Raw genomic sequence first — 20269 nt, forward strand, 5'->3', positions numbered from 1 at the left:
TTTCTTTAGTTAGAAAGACAGAGAACAAATCCTTCTTTCACACATTTGCTGTAAGGAGCAGAAGTAGCATGACAAACAGTCAGCATATGGCAACCACCAATGAACAGTAGTTCATTCATTTCACAGATAGCTGCTCTGTGCCTTTCAAGTCCCAGATAGTTCTTGAAAATACAGGATGAATGAAATATGGTTCTTGTTCTTCATGAATGTACAGTCTAAAGGCAAGACTCCTACAGAGAGAGAGAGAGAGAGACAGACAGACACACACACACACGAGTAAGATAAGGGCAAACAGAATGCCATCTGTTTATCACTGTTGTTACAGAGTTTGGCCCTCTTAGGACCAGGTTTCTTTCTTCACCACAGGCTCACTTAAACAATTAGCGCACTTAATCCTTAATCATGTGCCAAGGACCATGAATTAATGGGCTCGAGAGTGTGATTTATTGGAATAGAAACATGATTAGAATAACATTATAGTGTCAGATGTCATACTGGCATTATTTTTGCATTTGAAGTTTCCTCAACTTATAGTCCTGTCAGATTTCTCTTCTCTGCTTAAGGAATATTGTTTTGGTTGAAGTGAAATGGATGGGATTTCTCATATTCACCAGAATTCTGTTCTACTATAGAACTTGTTTTGAAAATAAGGATTTATTTCAATGCAATTGCTATATTAGAGGACAAATGTAAAGTTTGCCTTTACTTGGGCATGAGTCCATACACAGAAACTGCTAGGTAAACATAGAAAACTGCACCGAACTGAACCCAGGCACAATAGAATACACAAAACATACACACATGGACCCCCCTCAAACATCTACCAACCCCCTCAGCCACGTGGTGTGTTATGAATCCTCCTGTCCTCATATGTATAACAGAGTTCCCTTAGATTCAGATAACACCCCTTCCACTACTTCATAATCTACAACACTTCTGCAAGCAAGCTGTAGGTCTCTGTCAAGGAAAATAGCATGTTTACTGTAGAATTTATGCGCATCTTAAACATTTAATATTTATAAAACTATGCTTTCTCTTTTATTCAGTTTCAATTTTTATGTCATGTAAGAAGTTTTTGAATGTTGTCTCCAACTGTATTTTTTATAAGCCCCATGGTTTTATTTGTGCAGTTTGTATAATATGATGATATTATATGTGTATGTGCCTTATTATGGGGCTTCCCAGGTAGTTCAGAGGTACAGAATCCCCTGCCAATACAGGAGATGCAGAAGACGTGGGTTTGATCCTTGGGTTGGGAAGATCACTTGGAGGAGGAAATGGCAATTCACTCCAGTATTTTTGCCTGGAAAATCCCATGGACAGAGGAGTCTGGCAGGCTACAGTCCACGGGGTCGCAAGAAGGTGGGCATGACTAAGCGACTGAGCTCGCATGGATGTGCCGTATAGCTAAATTACTTGTTTCTATAAGGATTTCAAGTTACTTAAATACTTATATCTAGCTTGAAAAATTAATCTTTTAGAATATCATTTGTAATACTTTAAAAAATGTGCCCATACTTAATATCAAAACATTCGATATGCTTCTAGATGGAAGCTAACTGTATTCTTAAAAGTGCTTGAAAATATTCAAAGAGGTTACATAGTATGTCTGTTGACCTTGTCAGACTGAGGCAAAGCTCCGACGTTATTTTTAGAAATCAGAGAAGGTAGACAGAACCTCTTTTCCTTCTTCTTAATCTCTCACAGTGTAAAAATAGCAATGCTTCTATGCTGTTGTCAGGAGAATAACTAAATAAGTAACCGATGTGCTATTATTTTGCTTAATGTCCCAATAGCACCTGAAATGAGCATTTTACCACATTTATATATGTGTCTATACTCACTTTCTCGGGAGACAATAGCCTCTCAATAGATTTTATAATTTTCAGTTTTTCAAATAGCTGTATGCTCTGTAGCTTCTGCCCCACGTTCACTTAGTTGAAGTAAATGAAGGAAATATGAACTCTGTCTGAAAAATTCTCACTATTAAAAGTCTCTAAACCAGATTTATTATCAGATAGATTGTATTTTAGGTGTCTGGTTTCTACTATTTTTTTAGAAGTATGATATAAGGAAATTTCTAGTTGTATGTAACTCATCTGCTTTACTATTCTATTAAACCATTCTATTAAACTGGGTTAGGTTTTAAAGGAAATGCATTTGATTTCTATACTGCCCATTTAGAAATAAATCCTGCCAAGACTTTAGGAAAAATACAGACATGTAAAAGAAACCAACACATGATGAAGAAAAGTAGAATAACATCAGATATAGGATACCATATAATTTATCATGTGATAATAGAATAGATTCTAATTTGTGTTTGGCCTTGAAAACCAATCTAGATTTTGAATCTAGATTTTGATGCCAAAATATAGAAAAAAGAGAGGCCAGGGTATGAACAAAGAGGAAACTAAATTTGTTGTTGTTAATCTAAGATTATTTGGAGGAAGATCTTTTACCCAGAGTCTGTACACTTTAGGAAAAGGCAGCATGGTCATTCATTTATTTGAATTGATCAGTTTATGAATTACCTAAAATTGCATGGAGCTTTTAGTGTGCATGTGTGACTCTGCTCTTTTTTAGGAGAGCATCAGCAGCTTTCATCCTATTTTCAAAAGAGCCCATACCTCCAACAGTATTAACCACCTCTGGTATTTATAGCATGTTGATGCAACATAAAGTCATCACAAAGTTTTGCTAGTTCTCACAACCATTGCTGACTCTGCCAGTACACAGCAATTTCCACCTACTTATCACCATGAGATTTGTTGTTGCAAATGAAAGTTCTCAATTGCTTTCTCCCTTAATATTACAACATACCGATTGACTCATTATGGATATAGGCTCAGGATCACTGGATTCCCATTTAAACTTTATGTTCTAAAATATCTTTAAATGCCCTCACATAGGTTGAAGTTGTATTTCACTTCGTTTCTCTAATTAGTTAGTGAATCAATATGCTGGAGCTGAGGAGTCTATTATATATGCCCTTTCCTCTGATATACTCCATTTCATCATTTGCCCACTTTTACACACTGGCCTTTCTTTGTCTTTTAATGTTATGTTGCTGTTGTTTAGTCACTAGGTCGTGTCCATCTCTTCTATGACCCCATGGTCTGTAGCCCACCAGGTTCCTCTGTCCATGGATTTTCCCAGGCAGGAATACTGGAGAGGGTTGCCATTTCCTCCTCCGGGGGATATCCTCCCAACCCAAGAACTGAACCTGTATCTCCTGCATTGCAGCTGGATTCTTTACTGCTGAGTAACTCGGGAAACTCCTTTAATGTTATGCCATTTGATTATACTACTTTTCTTCTGTGTTATTAAGATTACCCACCAGCCTCCAGAATCTTAAATCTTCCTTAACATTTCATGTAGTAGGTTAAATATGCCTTTTGTTATTAAATACACTATCACCTTTCTTGAATCTACAGTCATCAGTCATTTCTACATTCATTTATTTGACTATTTCCTGACCACTTACTATTACCAAATCATATGGCACTCACCTTTTGGAGATTCAAAGAAAGTCCCCTTTGTAGCAGTTCACAGTCTCATGTAGTATATGGTAGATAATAAATTACATTAGAATAAAAAAATATAGGAGAGAGAAGTTACAGGGATATTGAGGAAGAGCAAGTGTTTTACCTCTGGTGGGAATTTTGCTTTAAGGGCTTACCAGAGAAGTTAACAAAGAACCTTAACATTGAGGCTCTAAGAAGTACTAGTTGGCAAGAATCCTACTGGTCAAATGAACAGCTGTGCAGATATTTTGAGTAGTAAAGAACACTGGGGAAATGTAAACAGGTAGGTGAAGCTAGAGCACAGAACTTTTATGGGGGAATTTCAAGATGTGTAAGACAAAACTTTGCATACATCTCTAAGGAATGTTGCTCTGTTCTATAGACAGTAAAATACAATTTAAAAACTGCTAAGGAGATGAGTGTCATGACTGGATTTTTTATCTTAGTGAAGGTGTATTAACAGGATATAGAGGAACAGTTGGTGGATCCCTCATTGTAATGGCCTTTCTAGCATTCTGGTTAGGAAGGGGGAAAAAAAGCTTTCAAAAATAATAAATAAGTAAACGTCTCACTCCATTTAGCATCCATGACTGCATATTTCTTTGTCCAGTATACGGCCATCTTCTATTGACTATAAGCAACTACTTTTTGCAATTAAGTAATTCATACCCAATTTTGGACAGAAGAGATAAAGTACATTTTAATAATTTAAGGTAGTTTAATATGGAAATAATCCCAAGTGTGAGGAATTGGGGGATTGAATGAAGTTAATAATAACAGGAAAGAAGTAAAGGAGGTACCAGATGCTGGACACATATTGGAGATATCACTGACAAGATTATGGAAAACTGTTTTGACTAGCTTTGAAATGGCATGAAGTAAAGGGATGTCAGTAGGAAGAGCTTCTTTTAAGTGTCTAATCCATGACTTGATTTTGAACATAATCAGTCTGTCAGCAGACTAGGAGATTATGAATCAAGTTCAGAACAAGTAACCCTAATGTTCCATGAGTAGTTATCAGAGACAAACAATTAAATGTAATTATTATAATTCATTTGAGAAGTGATTTCAGGAGAATGAGAGTAGGAAAGTGGAAAAGTAAGACAGGGAATGAAAGAAGTTAATAAGGTAATAAAGTCCTCAATGTGAGTATATGTACTTTGTCCTGTCTGGAATCCCAGGTTATTTGAAAATGGTCTGGCACATGTACCTCAGATTTATACCACCTGAGAGGTGAAGGGCCTGGGGTATTTTTCTACTAAGACCCATTAATCACTGTTTGGGGGATGTTGCCAGGGATGTTAATTCCCTAGAATTCCTAGCCTGCCTTTCACATGAGCAGAATAGATACAGATGGTGAGGAAAAACCCTTTAGACGGAGACACACAGATGCTTGCAGCAACATTCAGAAAGGCGTGTGCTGAAATGGCTGAGTCAGGGCTCTGCTACAGCAGTCTTTAGAGGTTATGTATTCTAAGAATGTCAGATTCAAATATTAGAAAATTATTTGCAAACATGCTTAATACTTAAGTGAAATTACTTGTCTTTCAAGACATGATAAAGGCACATTTTCTTACTAACAGACTAACATCAGCTCTGTTGCTAGCATGAAGGCATGGTAATAGTCACTGGAAATAGAGCAAGAAAACCGACATGCCATGAAGCAGCATAGATACCAGAGGAACAATTATATATGGCTAGAAAAATAGTCAGTGCTTTTAGCACTGACTTAGTGTGTGCATTTTGGTTGAGTTTATGCCTATGAATGATATATATTTATGATGTTACCTTCCAAAGTAGTTGTACCTGATAATTTCCACCTATATCAGAAATTTCCTCTTCTTCTTCACTGGTAAACCCTCCGAAAGATGTTGTTCTCAAACATTCAGCTGGCCTATGTGCAACTTATTAAAACTTTTCCATATCCTTATTAAATGACATTTCACCTTCTGTCCAAGTGTATGAATAATTATTACAAATCAACTGGTTTATTTACTAATAAACAATTCTCTCAAATTAAGTTTATCATTTAAATGATTTACCTAGGGCTTTTTACTTGTGCCATGAAGCAAAGCATCGAAAGAAATATAAATTGAAATAGATAAAGATATTTGTGTTTGACCAACTTGAATAACAAACTCTAGTAATAATGTAATTGAAAATTTCAGAAGAAATGGCTTCAAGAGTGGGAAACTGCCTAAGATAGTTAAGAAAAAATGGTGAGAAAATATTAACCATCAAAATACTACTTACGGAAATATACACTCTGTGCATTAATGTTAGCAGGTGTATTTGAGTGATAAGCATTTAGATATCTATAACAAAAAGTCTAATTTTCTCAAGAACAATAAATTTTACTTTAATATCAAGGTGAACATTAAACATATAGTTAAACTTTAATGTGAAACTCAAAAACTGAGTTTTTTAATACACTGCTGCTGCTGCTAAGTCACTTCAGTTGTGTCCGACTCTGTGCGACCCCATAGATGGCAGCCCACCTGGCTCCCCTGTCCCTGAGATTCTCCAGGCAAGAACACTGGAGTGGGTTGCCATTTCCTTCTCCAATGCATAAAAGTGAAAAGTGAAAGTGAAGTAGCTCAGTTGTGTCCGATTCTTAGCGACCCCATGGACTGCAGCCTACCAGGCTCCTCCGTCCATGGGATTTTCCAGGCAAGAGTACACACACATCTACACAAATCAAAATTTATCAGACAGAATGTCTGAAAGTTCAAGAAGTATGATCAGTGATACTCTGAAAAACAAAATCACTTTACTGACATAAAACATGAGCCAGAGTAATGGATCCTTGACCTTGAGAATGAGAAATGAGCTCTAAAAATCACGTATGTAGGGTCACATTCCAATCACCACTCGACAACTCTAATGAATTTTGCATTTCTCTGGGCAGAAACAAATACGTCTTACATGGTGAACCATGCTAATTCCAGTTTGAGAATAAGTTTATGACATGGTAGGTTATGCTGCTGCTGCTACTAAGTCACTTCAGTCATGTCCAACTCTGTACAACCCCATAGATGGCAGCCCACCAGGCTCATCTGTCCCTGGGATTCTCTAGGCAAGAATACTGGGGTGGGTTGCCATTTTCTTCTCCTGATAGGTTATATTGCATTCCAAATACTCAAAGTAGTCTTAGGTCCTGTGGTTTGACATTTTGCATCAAAAGATTGGAAAACATCTCCCGTCCCAGTCTATACTTAGGGTGCAGCATGCACAAATTCCTGTGCCCAGAGCCGACCAGAAGCAGAGAGAGAAAGTAAGAAATGAAGAAGTCTGTTCTCCCTTAATTCCCAGTTCTGTGTCTCTCTCACTCCCTCCGTTGTGTAGTATTGTATATTTTCCCCAATGTAAACATAATTGGTGTTCATTATATAAACTTTTTAAAATACAAAAATATATCATGAAAACACAATCAAAATTAACCATAAGCTAGACATCCCCACAATCACTGTTAATATTTTAGGCTATGCCTTCGTATTGTACTTTTCCTGCACAATATTGTGATTAGAAATATATCTTTGTGTGCCTAAATATTGCATGTATTGCATTACTTCCACAGCATAAATTCTTGGAAAAATGATTATCCATGGAAAGCGTATGCATAAGGAGTGACATTTTAGTGGTAGATTTTTGTCTTTTGGCAAATACGTGGCAGCCTCCTTCACCAAAGCAAATGTTCCAGTCCTACTTATATGAGTAATACAGAAAGTCTCCATTTCATGAACCCATCCTACTATCCATTTTATTTTACTCTTTATGTGAGTAATTTAATAATTTTTATCATGAATTTTATGTTCATTGAAGTATTTTGATTTTCTTGTTTGTCTGATTGTTGCATGGGAGTTATACTCAGGAGCTTAAAGTTTGGCTGAAAGAACAAATTTCAATTAACACATTAGAATTTACTGACCTTGGTTTTTCATGACGGACAAATCAGTCAGTTAATGACTAAAATGTGCTTTTGACATATAGAGAAATCTTTTTAGAGTATAGATATAAATATGCCAGCAATGAATTATGATTATAGTCAAACTAAGCTTAATCTTTTTTATCTTGATCTTCAAGGTTCTACTCAATGTAGTCCCTGTTTCCATTTCTATATTTGTCTTTAGGATTTTTCATCATGTTATAAAATATGACTTTATTTGAGAGAATATGGACTTTATTCTCTGATTTCAATGTCTCACCAGAATACATTTGCTCTGTCATCTTGTCAATTACTTATTTTTGTCAAAACTGTAATAATACTTCACTGAGTTCTTATAATAGTTAAATAACAATTAGGTATTTCGTGTGAAATACACAGCAAGGTGACTAGCACTAAAGAACACACTCAGGAATATTATTTTCCTTCTCTTTTCTTTGATATGACTTACACTTCAGCCAAAGTGAAATTATATGGCTTCTGTGCTTTTTCCAACCTCCCTCTCCACAGAATTTGCTCATGTAGTTCTCTCTGCTTTGCAGAAACTGTACCTGTTTTCATAATTGAGAACCTCCTACCTAAGGGTTCCAAATCAAAACACCTTCGTTAGATATTTGCCCACCTTGCCTCTATTAAAAACTAATGTAATTTTTCTGAAATGCCAACACAATGCTTTATATATACCTCTCTTGTGGCCATTATTTCTTCTTTCCTTCCATTATAATTATAAAAATACACAGAATGACAAGCTGTAGATTGTTTTAAATCATGAATCTTAGGTATGGCTTTATTCCATTCTGTTACTAATTTATTGCATGTCTATGAAAGGAGTTTTCAACCTCATGCCTCAGTTACCTCTTCTTTAAAATAGCAAACATTTGTGAGATTTATGTGAGTGTATCTTGATACAGCAGATCTAAATAACAGTGTTTATGACGGTGATGTGCTTTGTGAGAGCAAGTTCTATTTTATGTAACTTGGAAACATCTGCAGAAGTGAATAAGATGTATGTATGTGTCGAACACAATAATAGGGACCAAGTAGCACGATGCTGTCCTGCTGTCCCATGCTCTGCTGTGTTCTCTCTGACACTTGGTAACATCCTGGCCTTTGATATGTTTTCTTTTGCCAGTGTGTCGAAAGTTGTTACATATTTCCTGTAGCTGTTTGAAAAAATAATTATCACAGTGTCATCATGCTCTACACCCTTACTCCTCCCCCGTGTTTTATGTTTTTGACACATTAACATATTTTTGTATATCCCTTAACTACTGGCTAGAGCCAGAGCCCAGCATGGGCCAGGGTTTCTCCTGGGACGTGCTGAGACCTTTATCTTGGTGGGAGTTCTGGAACCAGAGGAGCTAGAGCTGGAGTCTAGTGTATGTTGGAACTCCTCCTGGGGCAGGCTTAAGGCTGCTGCCTTGGCAGAGGGCTTGGAGCTGGAGCTGGGTGTGGGCTGGTGGGTATTCTGAGTCAGCCTTGGCAGGCAGGCTAACGTTCCAGGCACTTTTCTATCTGCTGCTTCTGTGCTGTCATTCAAGCAAATCAGTTCGTACCTGCGTGAGTGCTAAGTCCTTTCAGTCGTGTCCGACACTGTGGAACCCCATGGACTGTATCTTGCCAGGCTCCTCTGTCCGTGGAATTCTCCAGGCAAGAATACTGGAGTGGGTTGCCGTGCCCACCTCCAGGATATCTTCCCGACCCAGGGATCCTGCATTGGCAGGCAGGATCTTTACCACTAGCGCCACCTGGGAAGCCCAAGTAAGTTCATACATGCACCCTTTAAGAAAGGAGTCATGTTTTATTATAGCCTTCTGATTTTCCTGGTCATAGGCTCCACGTATTTTCAAAGTCAGTTAAGTGGTTCATTTTCCAGGTGCCAATCTCCAGCGCTGGGGTGCTCAAACTGGGGTTCAAATTCATCACTTTTTAGGGAGGTCTTCTAGGTTTTGAAAAACCCTTTCTCTTTTGGGTTGTCCACTGAAGGTTGGGTTCTTTTTTTCCCTCCTACAATCTCAGTGTGATTTTCTCTGTATTGTTTACCATAAAAGAGCTGTTCTTCTAGTCTTCAGGACATTCTCAGGGAGAGTTGATCTATATGTAGCTGTAGTTTGGGTGTGTCTGTGGGAGGAGGTGAGCTCAGGGTCTTCCTACTCTGCCATCTTGAGCCCGCCTTGTTGAAAATGCCTTTGAATACATCTCTGGGTTTTGTTCTTACAGATGCTATTGTTTAGAAATAATTCAGTCTGAGAAAGCAGAACCACATGGACACTTTGAGTCAAATTCCTCTTTTTCTACCCTCACCCATGCTTTCATCTTCTATGTTCTTCATGAAATTGTTTCTCCTCCTGCTCTCAAACTACAGAGCTGACTATGTCTATATACATGTGTTTTATTTAGCCTGGATATTACCCTGTGATCAGCACACTCCAATGATAACTGGAAAGAAGAATGGTAGAAAAACACTTGAACACAGTGCTCCCATTGTTCTTCATTGCCTAAATATATTTTTAATAAGGAAAATAAAATAAATTTGACTACTATTCTCTATAATAGAGTGCTTATGCTTGGTCGCTCAGTTGTGTCCGGCTCTTTTTAACCCCATGGACTGAGAGCTGCACTCCTCTGTCCATGGGGATTCTCCAGGCAAGAATACTGTGAGTGGATTGCCATGCCCTCCTCCAAGGGATCTTCCCAATCCAGGGATCGAACACTGGTCTCCCACATTGCAGGTGGATTCTTTACCATCTAAGTAACCAGGGAAGCCCATGAACACTGAAGTGGGTAGCCTGTCCCTTCTCCAGGGGATCTTCATGACCCAGGAATCGAACCAGGGTCTCCTGCTTTGCAGGTGGATTCTTTACCAACTGAGCTACCAGGGAAGCCCAATAGCGTGGTGGTGGGTAACAAGATTATTTCTTCTCTTGTATTGGTAAATGATCTTATATACACTGATTTACTTGTTAATGATTTTATTTATTTATTTTTGGCTGCACTGAGTCTTCATTGCGGCATGTGGGCTTTCTCTAGTGCAGTGAGTGGGGACTACTCGCTAGTTGCAGTGTATTGGCTTCTCATTGCAGTGGATTTACACGCAGACTTCAGTAGTTGCAGCTTCTGGGCTCTAGAGCACAGGCTCAATAGTTGTGGCACGTAGGCTTAGTTGCTGCTCGGCATGTGGGATCATCCTTTATCAGGGATCGAACCCATGTGTCCTGCATTGGCAGGTGGATTCTTTACCATTGAGCTACCAGGGAAGCCCTACACTGATTTATGTTTAAGAATGTTCTTGGTACCTAAGGGATACAAGCTGTCATTATATGAATGGGTTTATTAAAACTGTACTGCCTTGGGCAAGTTGACAGTTTCTTTGTAAGTTTCTGAATGTCAACATCTCTAAAATAAGAAATGAGAAAATGTCTGCATGGGATGCTAAGGCTTCTTCTGGCCCTAAATTAATTGACCCTCCCTTTAATGCTTTGAGGGGTGACTAATAAGCAACATGTTTAAGCCAGAAATTCAAAGCATTTCTCTCTTTTACCAGTCTAAAAGGAGAAAAAAATAATGAGCTGTCAGGATAGAGTCCTTGCAGGCTCTGACACATGTTGAATTTCTCCTAAAGCCTGATATTAGTTTTGCTATGAGACTTTAAGATTTTTACGAAGGTTGGGGATTAGGAGAAGAGAAGAGGTCAGTCATTCTTGCTGTTTTTGTGTTAAGTTACAGAAAATCATCCCATAGGTAAGAAGCTATAGATACTTTATATTATTTTTCACTGCAGTGAATAATTATCATTGACAAAAGGCTAGCAAGAGCACTGATTTGACAAGCACTCCTATTTCAAAAACCAGTAGAGCCTTAATAATTTTAAAAAAAGGTTTATATAATTTACATATGAGCAAAGGAACCACATTTTACTATAAAAAGTGTTACAAGCTTCCAAGTCAGTTAAGTGTGGGTTTGCTCTGAGTTCTTCAGTACTAGGTACTGGAAGTTGGAACACTTTCAAAGATCATCTAGAATTCCTAATTATTATTCATGAATCTTTGCTAGAGCTACTCCAATTAATGACTGTTTTAACATATATATGGGCATCTCTTGAGGTGTAGGGAGCCACAAACCAAAGCATCTCATTCCATTTTGGGTAACTTTTACAATTATGTTCATCCAGATATTTATAGGTATACTTTAGGAGTTGGGTATCCTCTTTTTTACCTTGCTGACATCTATGAGGATTATTTAAGTTTGCTTTATAAGGGGATGTATTTTATTAATAGTAGTGAGTATTGTTGTCAGTATCAGAAGTGACCAGTGAATGTTAGTGTTCTAACACAGACACATATTTATGGGTTTGTTGTCATATGATCAACAGCACCCTTGCAGAAGCCATTAAAAACTTGTAATTATATAGAACACAAACCATGGGCTGGATGAATCAAAGGTCCTCTTATTCCACCCACATCAGCTACTGTGGAAATTTTGGACATTTACTGGTACCTTTTTCCTCTTAATTAGTCTCTTTCAGTTTTTCAAGAAGATAATTTATTTACTTTCCCTTCAATATGAAAGATTGGTTATTTTGCAAAATATGTGGTTTATACAATTCAGTTATTTCTGGTCTGTAAACAACTTTCTCATGACTACCAGTGAATCTTATTTCTGACATGATTTCAGTCATTTATTCCATGGATTATTAGTATAAAGGGAACAGTAATAATTCTGAGCATACATTTATACCAAGTTTCCTGCTGGTCATTCCATGTATTACTCCACAACGATGCAGTGAGGAAGTCACTTTTCATGCCTTTTATAGATCAGGGAAAAGAGGCCAAGTGGCTTTAAATAAGTTAACTCAGGGTGATATAGTCAATAAGTAACACATCTGACATTAGAAGCGAAGACTGACCCCAGAGCCCCATTCTTTCCGCTATAGCCTCCTGCCCTCAGATTATGCATGCAAAAATGAGGAGTTTAGAAACTAGTATCATGATCCTTGAATATGTTGAAATTTTGATGGACTCCATAAATTCTCTTCTCTCTTCCCTACCTGGGTTTTAAACCCGTTGATAAATAGAGCACTAGAGACTGACAGATGGCTATCAAAAGGTCGGCTGTATAATTGATGAAAGCTGGGAGAAGGGAACTTTGATGTGTGGCCAAATGACCTGGCCAGTTTCCTCTTCTTCTGAACTGTAGACCTTCCCATCAAGCAACTGACGTAAGTATAAAACCTTGGACAACTTCAGTAGTGTCTGACCCCATATTACATGGCAGAAGATAGGGGAACAAACCAAAATAGATGGAAAATTTGTTGAACTAAGCATTCCTAGCTCCTTTTCTTCCAAACTTGCAAATCATATAACCTAGATAAACTAGGAGTGTATTCTGTTGAAGTCCCTCTACTTGGGACTTCTGTATATACAATTTTATATAATTCATATAGTATTAACAAACACAGGAAACAATGAGAAGGAATACGTAGCCCCTTCTTGCCATGAATTCAGAGTATTTTTCTTTAAACAGTTCACATTTATAATCGACAACAATAAAAATAAAGACTATTAGTATTTTATTACCAAGAGTGAGGTAATAGGTTTATTAAACACTTATATAATTTGATATGCAAAAATTGAAATTAAGAAGGAAAGTGAAACTAATAATAGAAGGGGAAACCAAACGAATTATTAGGATTGAAAAAAGCTGAAATGACAGCAGTATTTTTAAAAGAGTATAGGGTACTGAAAGCAGAGAGACATAATAAACAGCATAATTAAATTATAAATGTCCTTATCATTATAAGGATAATTGTGTGCTGTATTAGTCATGAGTAAACTCTGTAAGCATGTGTGCAGTGATATGCTTTGAATTCTTAAAGATGCATTTACAGAGGAATATGGAAAAAGTGTTTCCTGAAACAGATGTGTTTTTGTATCTGCAATGCCAAGCAAGATTATTTCAGGACTTGTTGTCATATATTAATTATAAAAATTTGATATTTTACTCTGAGTGAAATGGGAATTCATTGAATGAATGGTTTTAAGAAAAGAAGTCATATTAGCGGGATTTCACTTTAAACTCATCTGCCTCATGTCTGCTCACTCTCAATTCCAAACCTACCCCCGTGCTCAGTCACTGCAATAGTAGAGAGACCAATTAGAAGCCTTGTAGCTATGACGATCTGAGAAGTCAAGTTAGATTCTGGAAATATTTTGAAAGTGGACTGAATGTGGGTAATGAGAAAAAGGGGTCAAGATTTTGGTCTCCAAGATTTCCCCATCAACTGATACGGGAAAATGGTGAGTGAATTAGCAAATGTCAGAAGATTCATTTGAGAATGTTAGTTGAGTTTGAACATGATTCTTTTAGACCAAGTGGAAATATAAAGAAGACAGATATGTAATATAAATGCGTGGAGTTAGGGAGAGATATCTGGCCTGGAGATATGCTGATCTAGTGGTATCAGATGTAGATAAGGTTTAAAACCATGAGGAATTATGAGGTCACCAAGGGAAGGGCATAAAGATAAAAAGGAGCAGAATCCAAAGACAGTCATGGGGCTTTCCAAAGTAGACAGGTCAAGAGATGGGGGGACTGAGAAAGAGCGTCTAGTGAAGTTGGAGAAGAGCCGTGGAAGTGTTGTGCACTGGAGGCTGAGTGAGGAAAGTGTATCGAGGAGGAAGTTGCAAGCAATTGTGTCAAAAGTCCCTAATATACCAAATAAGGTGAAATCTAGGAATTGACTGCTGACTTTGTCATTGAAGAGCCATTGATTTTCTCTGATAGTCTTAGTGGAGGTATGGAACAGCAAGCAACACCAACAACAAAACCTATTGTGGAAGATTTAAGAAGAAGAGTTAGAAACGATAATTACTAACCCTACATTTGTAGAATTTTGCAATGAAAGGAAACAATTAAATATGGGAAAATCCACCAGGAAAACAGGAGTCAAGAGGTTGCTTGCCCCCCTCTCAGTTTTTAGGGATTAAAACAGTATGCTTGTGTGGTGATGGGAGTTATCAACTAGGGGTGAGGTGGGGTGTGGAGAGAGGCAGGGTTTGACTCAGTAAGGAGAGAGCATGGGAAGGTTATTGGTCTGAAATAGGTGACAGTAATGGAAACTATTGCATAAGTAGAGGAGATGGGCTTTGGTGGGAATGCAGTTAGTTTATCTTGAGTATCAGGCAGCAAGTCAGAATATATGAGTACAGATGCCAGGGGGTGGATGGGAGCTGTGGAAGTTTTCTTCAGTCTTCTCAGGGAAATAGGAAGCAAAACCATCAGCTGAGAGTGAGCATTGGGGAGGAGGTGTTGGAAGACAGAATTTAAAGTGAGGGAATAAAATATGAAATAGTCTTCCAGGAGAGTGAAAATATATTTTGACTGCTGGTCAGCATTAAGGACCCATCTGAGGCTACTGTTATAAACTTTAGGGAGATCAGCCTAGGTTGACACATTTTTAACTCCAGTTGTGTTTTAAACTGTCCAGTCTATGTCTGGAGTTGGTGTGATTGAATATGTACACATACACACACAAATCATATTTAAAAATAAATTGTGTCTCCTCTATTCTAGTCAAAGGAATATTTTTAATAATATTCATGGTCCATATTTCAGCTCTATTTGAGATGGTATTTTTAAACATAGCAATACAAAGGCTTTGATACCATGTTTCTAAAACAGTTGCTAATATTTTTCTTTCTTTTGTCTTTTTCCCTCTAGTCATTGAATCTGATTTTAAAACAAAAAATAAAATACAAAGAATACTATACCCCAGTCAACATAACCGATATGTAAGAATTGAAGTTTATTTTAGAGATCAATTCCATTCCCCTCATTACAGATGGGGAAACTAAAGCCCAGTGAGAGGGATTGGCCCAGAGGGCTTAAGATTCCATACAACTCTACCCACAGAATTTCCTCATCAAACTTTACCTTATTTGTTTTCTTTAGCCCCATGTCACACACAGATCAGAACGTGCCTTTTGTAATGATACAGCCAGGGAATATTACAGGCTTGGATTTTGTTAGTTACATAGAAACAAGCTAGTTCAGTTCAGTTCATTTCAGTTCAGTTCAGTCACTCAGTCGTGTCCAACTCTTTGCCACCCCATGAACCACAGCATGCCAGGCCTCCCTGTCCATCACCAACTCCTGGAGTTCACCGAAACTCATGTCCATTGAGTCGGCGATGCCATCCAACCATTTCATCCTCTGTCATCCCCTTCACCTCCTGCCCCCGATCTTTCCCAACATTAGGGTCTTTTCAAATGAGTTGGCTCTTTGCATCAGGTGGCCAAAGTACTGGAGTTTTAGCTTCAACATCAGTCCTTTCAATGAACATCTAGGACCAATCTCCTTTAGGATGGACTAATTGGATCTCCTTGCAGTCCAAGGGACTCTCAAGAGTCTTCTCCAACAACACAGTTCAAGAGCATCAATTCTTTGGTGTTCAGCGCTCTTTATAGTCCAAGTCTCACATCCATACATGACCACTGGAAAAACCATGGCCTTGACTAGATGGACCTTTGTTGACAAAGTAACATCTCTGCTTTTTAATATGCTGTCTAGGTTGGTCATAACTTTCCTTCCAAGGAGTAAGCATCTTTTAATTTCATGGCAGCAGTCACCATCTGCAGTGATTTTGGAGCTCCCAAAAATAAAGTCAGCCACTGTTTCTACTGTTTCCCCATCTATTTGCTATGAAGTGATGGGACTGTATGCCATGATCTTAGTTTTCTGAATGTTGAGCTTTAAGCCAACTTTTTCACTCTCCTCTTTCACTTTCACCAAGAGGCTCTTTAGTTCTTCTTCACTTTCTGCCATAATGGTGGTGTCATATGTATATCTGAGGTTATTGATATTTCTCCTGGCAATCTTGATTCCAGCTGTGCTTCTTCCAGCCCAGCATTTCTCATGATGTACTCTGCATATAAGTTAAATAAGCAAGATGACAATATACAGCCTTGATGTACTCCTTTTCCTGTTTGGAACCAGCCTCTTTTTCCATGTCCAGTTCTAACTGTTGCTTCCTGACCTGCATACAGGTTTCTCAGGAGGCAGGTCAGGTGGTCTGGTATTCCCATCTCTTTCAGAATTTTCCACTGTTTATTGTTATCCAAACAGTCAAATGTTCATTATCAATATTCTTCTGCAGAACAGGTGTGTATGCTAATTCCCAGCAGATGCTCAACCTCTCTTCTCCTACATATGCAACAGCTCAGCTGAAGCAGGAGTAAACTATCCCTGCGTAATATCCTTCACATTATTTTTAGGAAAATGGCATTACTGTTGCCTAGTTACCTCTTTAAGTTCTTAATTGTCTCTTCATAATGCGAGTTTCATAAGCTATAGCAACCTCATGGAAAATCCAGAATCACAGATAATTACCACTTTCATTTATTTTCTCATTTCCATTTGGAGTTAAAGTCTAGATACCTGGATTCTTGTCCTATTTCTGCCATAGATGTGTAACATTGGTTAAGTACCTAACTTTGGGTCACTAATTTGTTTAACATATTAAATGAATAGTGAGCTTGATCAGTGGTTAAAGTATGTTTAAAGTAGCAGCATCCTGGTTGTGTGAGAAATGAAAATGAATTTTTTTTTTGGTCTTTTGTAAAAATTTGAATCAGAGATAGGATGGCCCAGTTGACCACCCTCTGAAGACCTTCCAACCTTCCCAGGTTTCCTTCAGACAGCTGCACAGAACTCAAGTTCTCCAAGAATCATGATTTAAAACTGTTAGAGGATCTAATGTCTCTTGTGGTTGTCTCATTTTATAAACATATGATGTTATATTACGTGTGTGTGTGTGTGATGAAAAGGTTCAGGCAAGAGATGCACCTTTAGTTTGCCAAGACCCTTACATATACCCTAGACCAGCGGTCCCCAACCTTTTTGACACCAGGGACCGGTTTCATGGAAGACAGTTTATCCATGGTCCATGTGGAGGGATATAGTCTGGGGATGGTTTAAGTACATTACATTTATTGTGCAATTTATTTCTGCTATTATTACATCAGCTCTACTTCAGATCATCAGGCGGTTAGGGATCATTAGATCCTGGAGGTTGGAGATCCACGCCTTAGACCATAGACTGCTTTATTTTTCCGCTCATTGATGTAGTCTCAAAGGCAAAGAAGGCGGCTCCGAGTGAGATTGATGGAAACCTTGTCTTCTCATCTCATTTTTAAGCTTCATAATATAGATAAACCTATATCTTTTACAAGAATATTCATGGTTAAGAGTGGTAGAGAGTGATTAATGCCACTGATTGCAAGGAGGGGAAGAAACTGGTGATTCAGCCCTGCTAAGCTCAGATACTGGGCAGAGGCCGTGAAGGCACCTGCTAAGATTCAGCCAGTATGCCAGTTATCATGTGGTATCTGTCTCACATGATTCTTTATCTGTAAAGTGGATCTTACCCTGATACTTGGAGAAGTGAGGATAAAGCCTCCTTCATACAGAAGAGGTTAAGGAGTAGAACTTTTGCCTTCCTATGTTTCATAAAATTTTGTACTAATTTTCCACATAGCACATATCTATATTTGTCTTTAAACCTCCCACAAATGTACTTTTTTAAAAGAAAATCTCTCATTTGAATCTAATGTTTAAATTTAGTGCTTTACCTATAACACATTATGTACCCCATACCTATATCCATATCTATATTACAACAATATGAAAAGTTAAGTTACAGGGGCTTTGATAAAAACAATATAATTATTTTTAAAGAGAGAAGGGATTTCAGTTTATCCAGTTCAGTCCCCTCATTTTACAGCGACAGAAATTAAGGAAAAATTAACTTCCTAAGGTTATCTGCTTAGTTGGTCATGACTTAACTTTCATTCTGAACTGATTCATTAGTTCTTTGAAAATTGAGTAAAAATTCACACAAATACCTTTGTAATCATGAAAAACAGTCATAGGTTGTGTTTCAGCATTGATAGTGTCAATATATGATTCATTCTAGTTTAGACAGCATCACTCAATGAATAAGTCAATGGTTGCAAGCTTTTTAATATAAACTTTTTAACCAATTGCCCTTTCTTCTACCATCTCTTTCAAGATTATGTAGCTCCTCTAATGATCTTGCTGTCCAGATCTGTCAACTTATTTTAAGCAATTTTACCAGACTAGTGTAGCCTTTTCCACTGAGTCAGACAGTAGGCTTCATTTGTGTCTCATAAATGACAATAAAAGAAGGGTTTCAGAGCTAAAGCAAATTTGATAACTAATATTTAACAAGTAGTCTGGAAAGACTTTTACTTAGAAATCAAAATTTTAATAAAATATTTCAATTCACTATTGCATTTCTGAGGATGAACTAGTCTGATATAATTCTCTTCTTTCTAAATGCTTTGCTGAACTTCCTAGAATTGTTTTTCATGCAAGATTTGAAACATTTGGCCAGACATACATACTAAAACAGAGAAGGCAATGGCACCCCTCTCCAGTACTCTTGCCTGGAAAATCCAATGGACAGAGGAGCCTGGTAGGCTACAGTCCATGGGGTCGCTAAGAGTCGGACTCGACTGAGCGACTTCACTTCCGCTTTTCCCTTTCATGCACTGGAGAAGGAAATGGCAACCCACTCCAGTATTCTTGCCTGGAGAATCCCAGGGACGGCAGAGCCTGGTGGGCTGCTGTCTATGGGGTCACACAGAGTTGGACACAACTGAAGCGACTTAGCAGCAGCAGCAGCAGCAGCAACATACTAAAACAGAACCTAGCATTTTGAAATTGATGGGCATGTACACAGTGGACGACCTCCCCGGTGACTTTTAGGATATGGAGTTCTCCCAAGATAGAACTAAAAATACTGTGATCTTTTTTTTTTTTCAAATACTCCACTTTCTCATTGATTCCCTTTCTTTCTGCCAACCAGATGTGAGTATTGGCTAGGAATCTGTCTTGGCCTCCTATATTTTTTCTTCCTGTTTTTTTTTTTTCCTTCTCTTCTAAGAGCTTTTTCCTTATATAAGTTCAGCTCTCACTTTTATGTGTGTGGCATCTCAATCTGTGTCTCCTACTCCTACCCCCCTCTCAGTTTGTGAACACATGTACTAAATTGTCTCACACTCAACCCGAAGATAATGTGTCTGAAGTTGAACCAGACTCAGTTCCTTCAGATGTAGTTACTAATTTGGTGGAAAAGACGTTTCAGTTTTTTTGACTATCACATGATTTAACTGGACTACAGTTTTCTCAGATCCCTTATAATTATGTCATTTCCTGCATTTTGGGGGCTGAGGTTCTGTAAATGTGCTTCTCCAACCCCATATTCTTCTTCTCTCTCAGCAGCCTTTGTCCTTCTTCCACACTTCTCTTGTTATTTCTCGTGCTTGAAGTAACTTTATGATCTCCTTAGTCTATCCAAGTCATTTATATTTTGGAAGATCAGCTTAAATCCTATTATTCCCTGAAGATATTCAGTTCAAAATTATTATGACCATCCTAAAAAAAAAAACAAAACTCTGGTCTTTGTCTCCCTAAAATAATTTTTAGTGTTTTATCATATTGATAAAACAATTGGGAAATCTTAATACTCTTCTATAAAGACTTGTAAGTGCTGGATAAGAAAGAATGATGAAGAAACCTAGGTTTAAGTCTGTTCTGTGACTTTCAATCTGCATGTCTCCTAAAAACCCCTTACACAACATACACTGTGTCTTGATTTGCTCATTTATGAAATAAGTAGGGTTGGATTAGATAGACCCTAAGTCTCTTTCAGTTTATAATTGATAAACTGATATTTAAAGGCATTTAATACAATATATGTAAGCTATACTTTACTATC

General features: G+C 37.7%; 1 protein-coding gene across 2 annotated transcripts in view; it reads left to right on the plus strand.

Annotated features, from left to right (window-relative positions):
* ANO3 (anoctamin 3) overlaps positions 1-20269 on the plus strand; it is a 486839-nt gene that overhangs the window by 159161 nt on the left and 307409 nt on the right. The window contains exon 1 of one of the 2 annotated variants that reach the window (XM_081543186.1): positions 13657-13766. The exons of the other annotated variant lie outside the window; for it this stretch is intronic. The gene's annotated coding sequence lies outside the window, so the exon portion shown is untranslated. Of the gene's footprint in view, positions 1-13656; positions 13767-20269 lie in introns of those variants that run through there. 2 annotated transcript variants of the gene reach the window in all.

The sequence above is a fragment of the Giraffa tippelskirchi genome, chromosome 11, assembly GCF_054371585.1.
Source record: "Giraffa tippelskirchi isolate mGirTip1 chromosome 11, T2T-mGirTip1v1.2.pri, whole genome shotgun sequence".
In the NCBI taxonomy this organism is placed as follows: domain Eukaryota; kingdom Metazoa; phylum Chordata; class Mammalia; order Artiodactyla; family Giraffidae; genus Giraffa; species Giraffa tippelskirchi.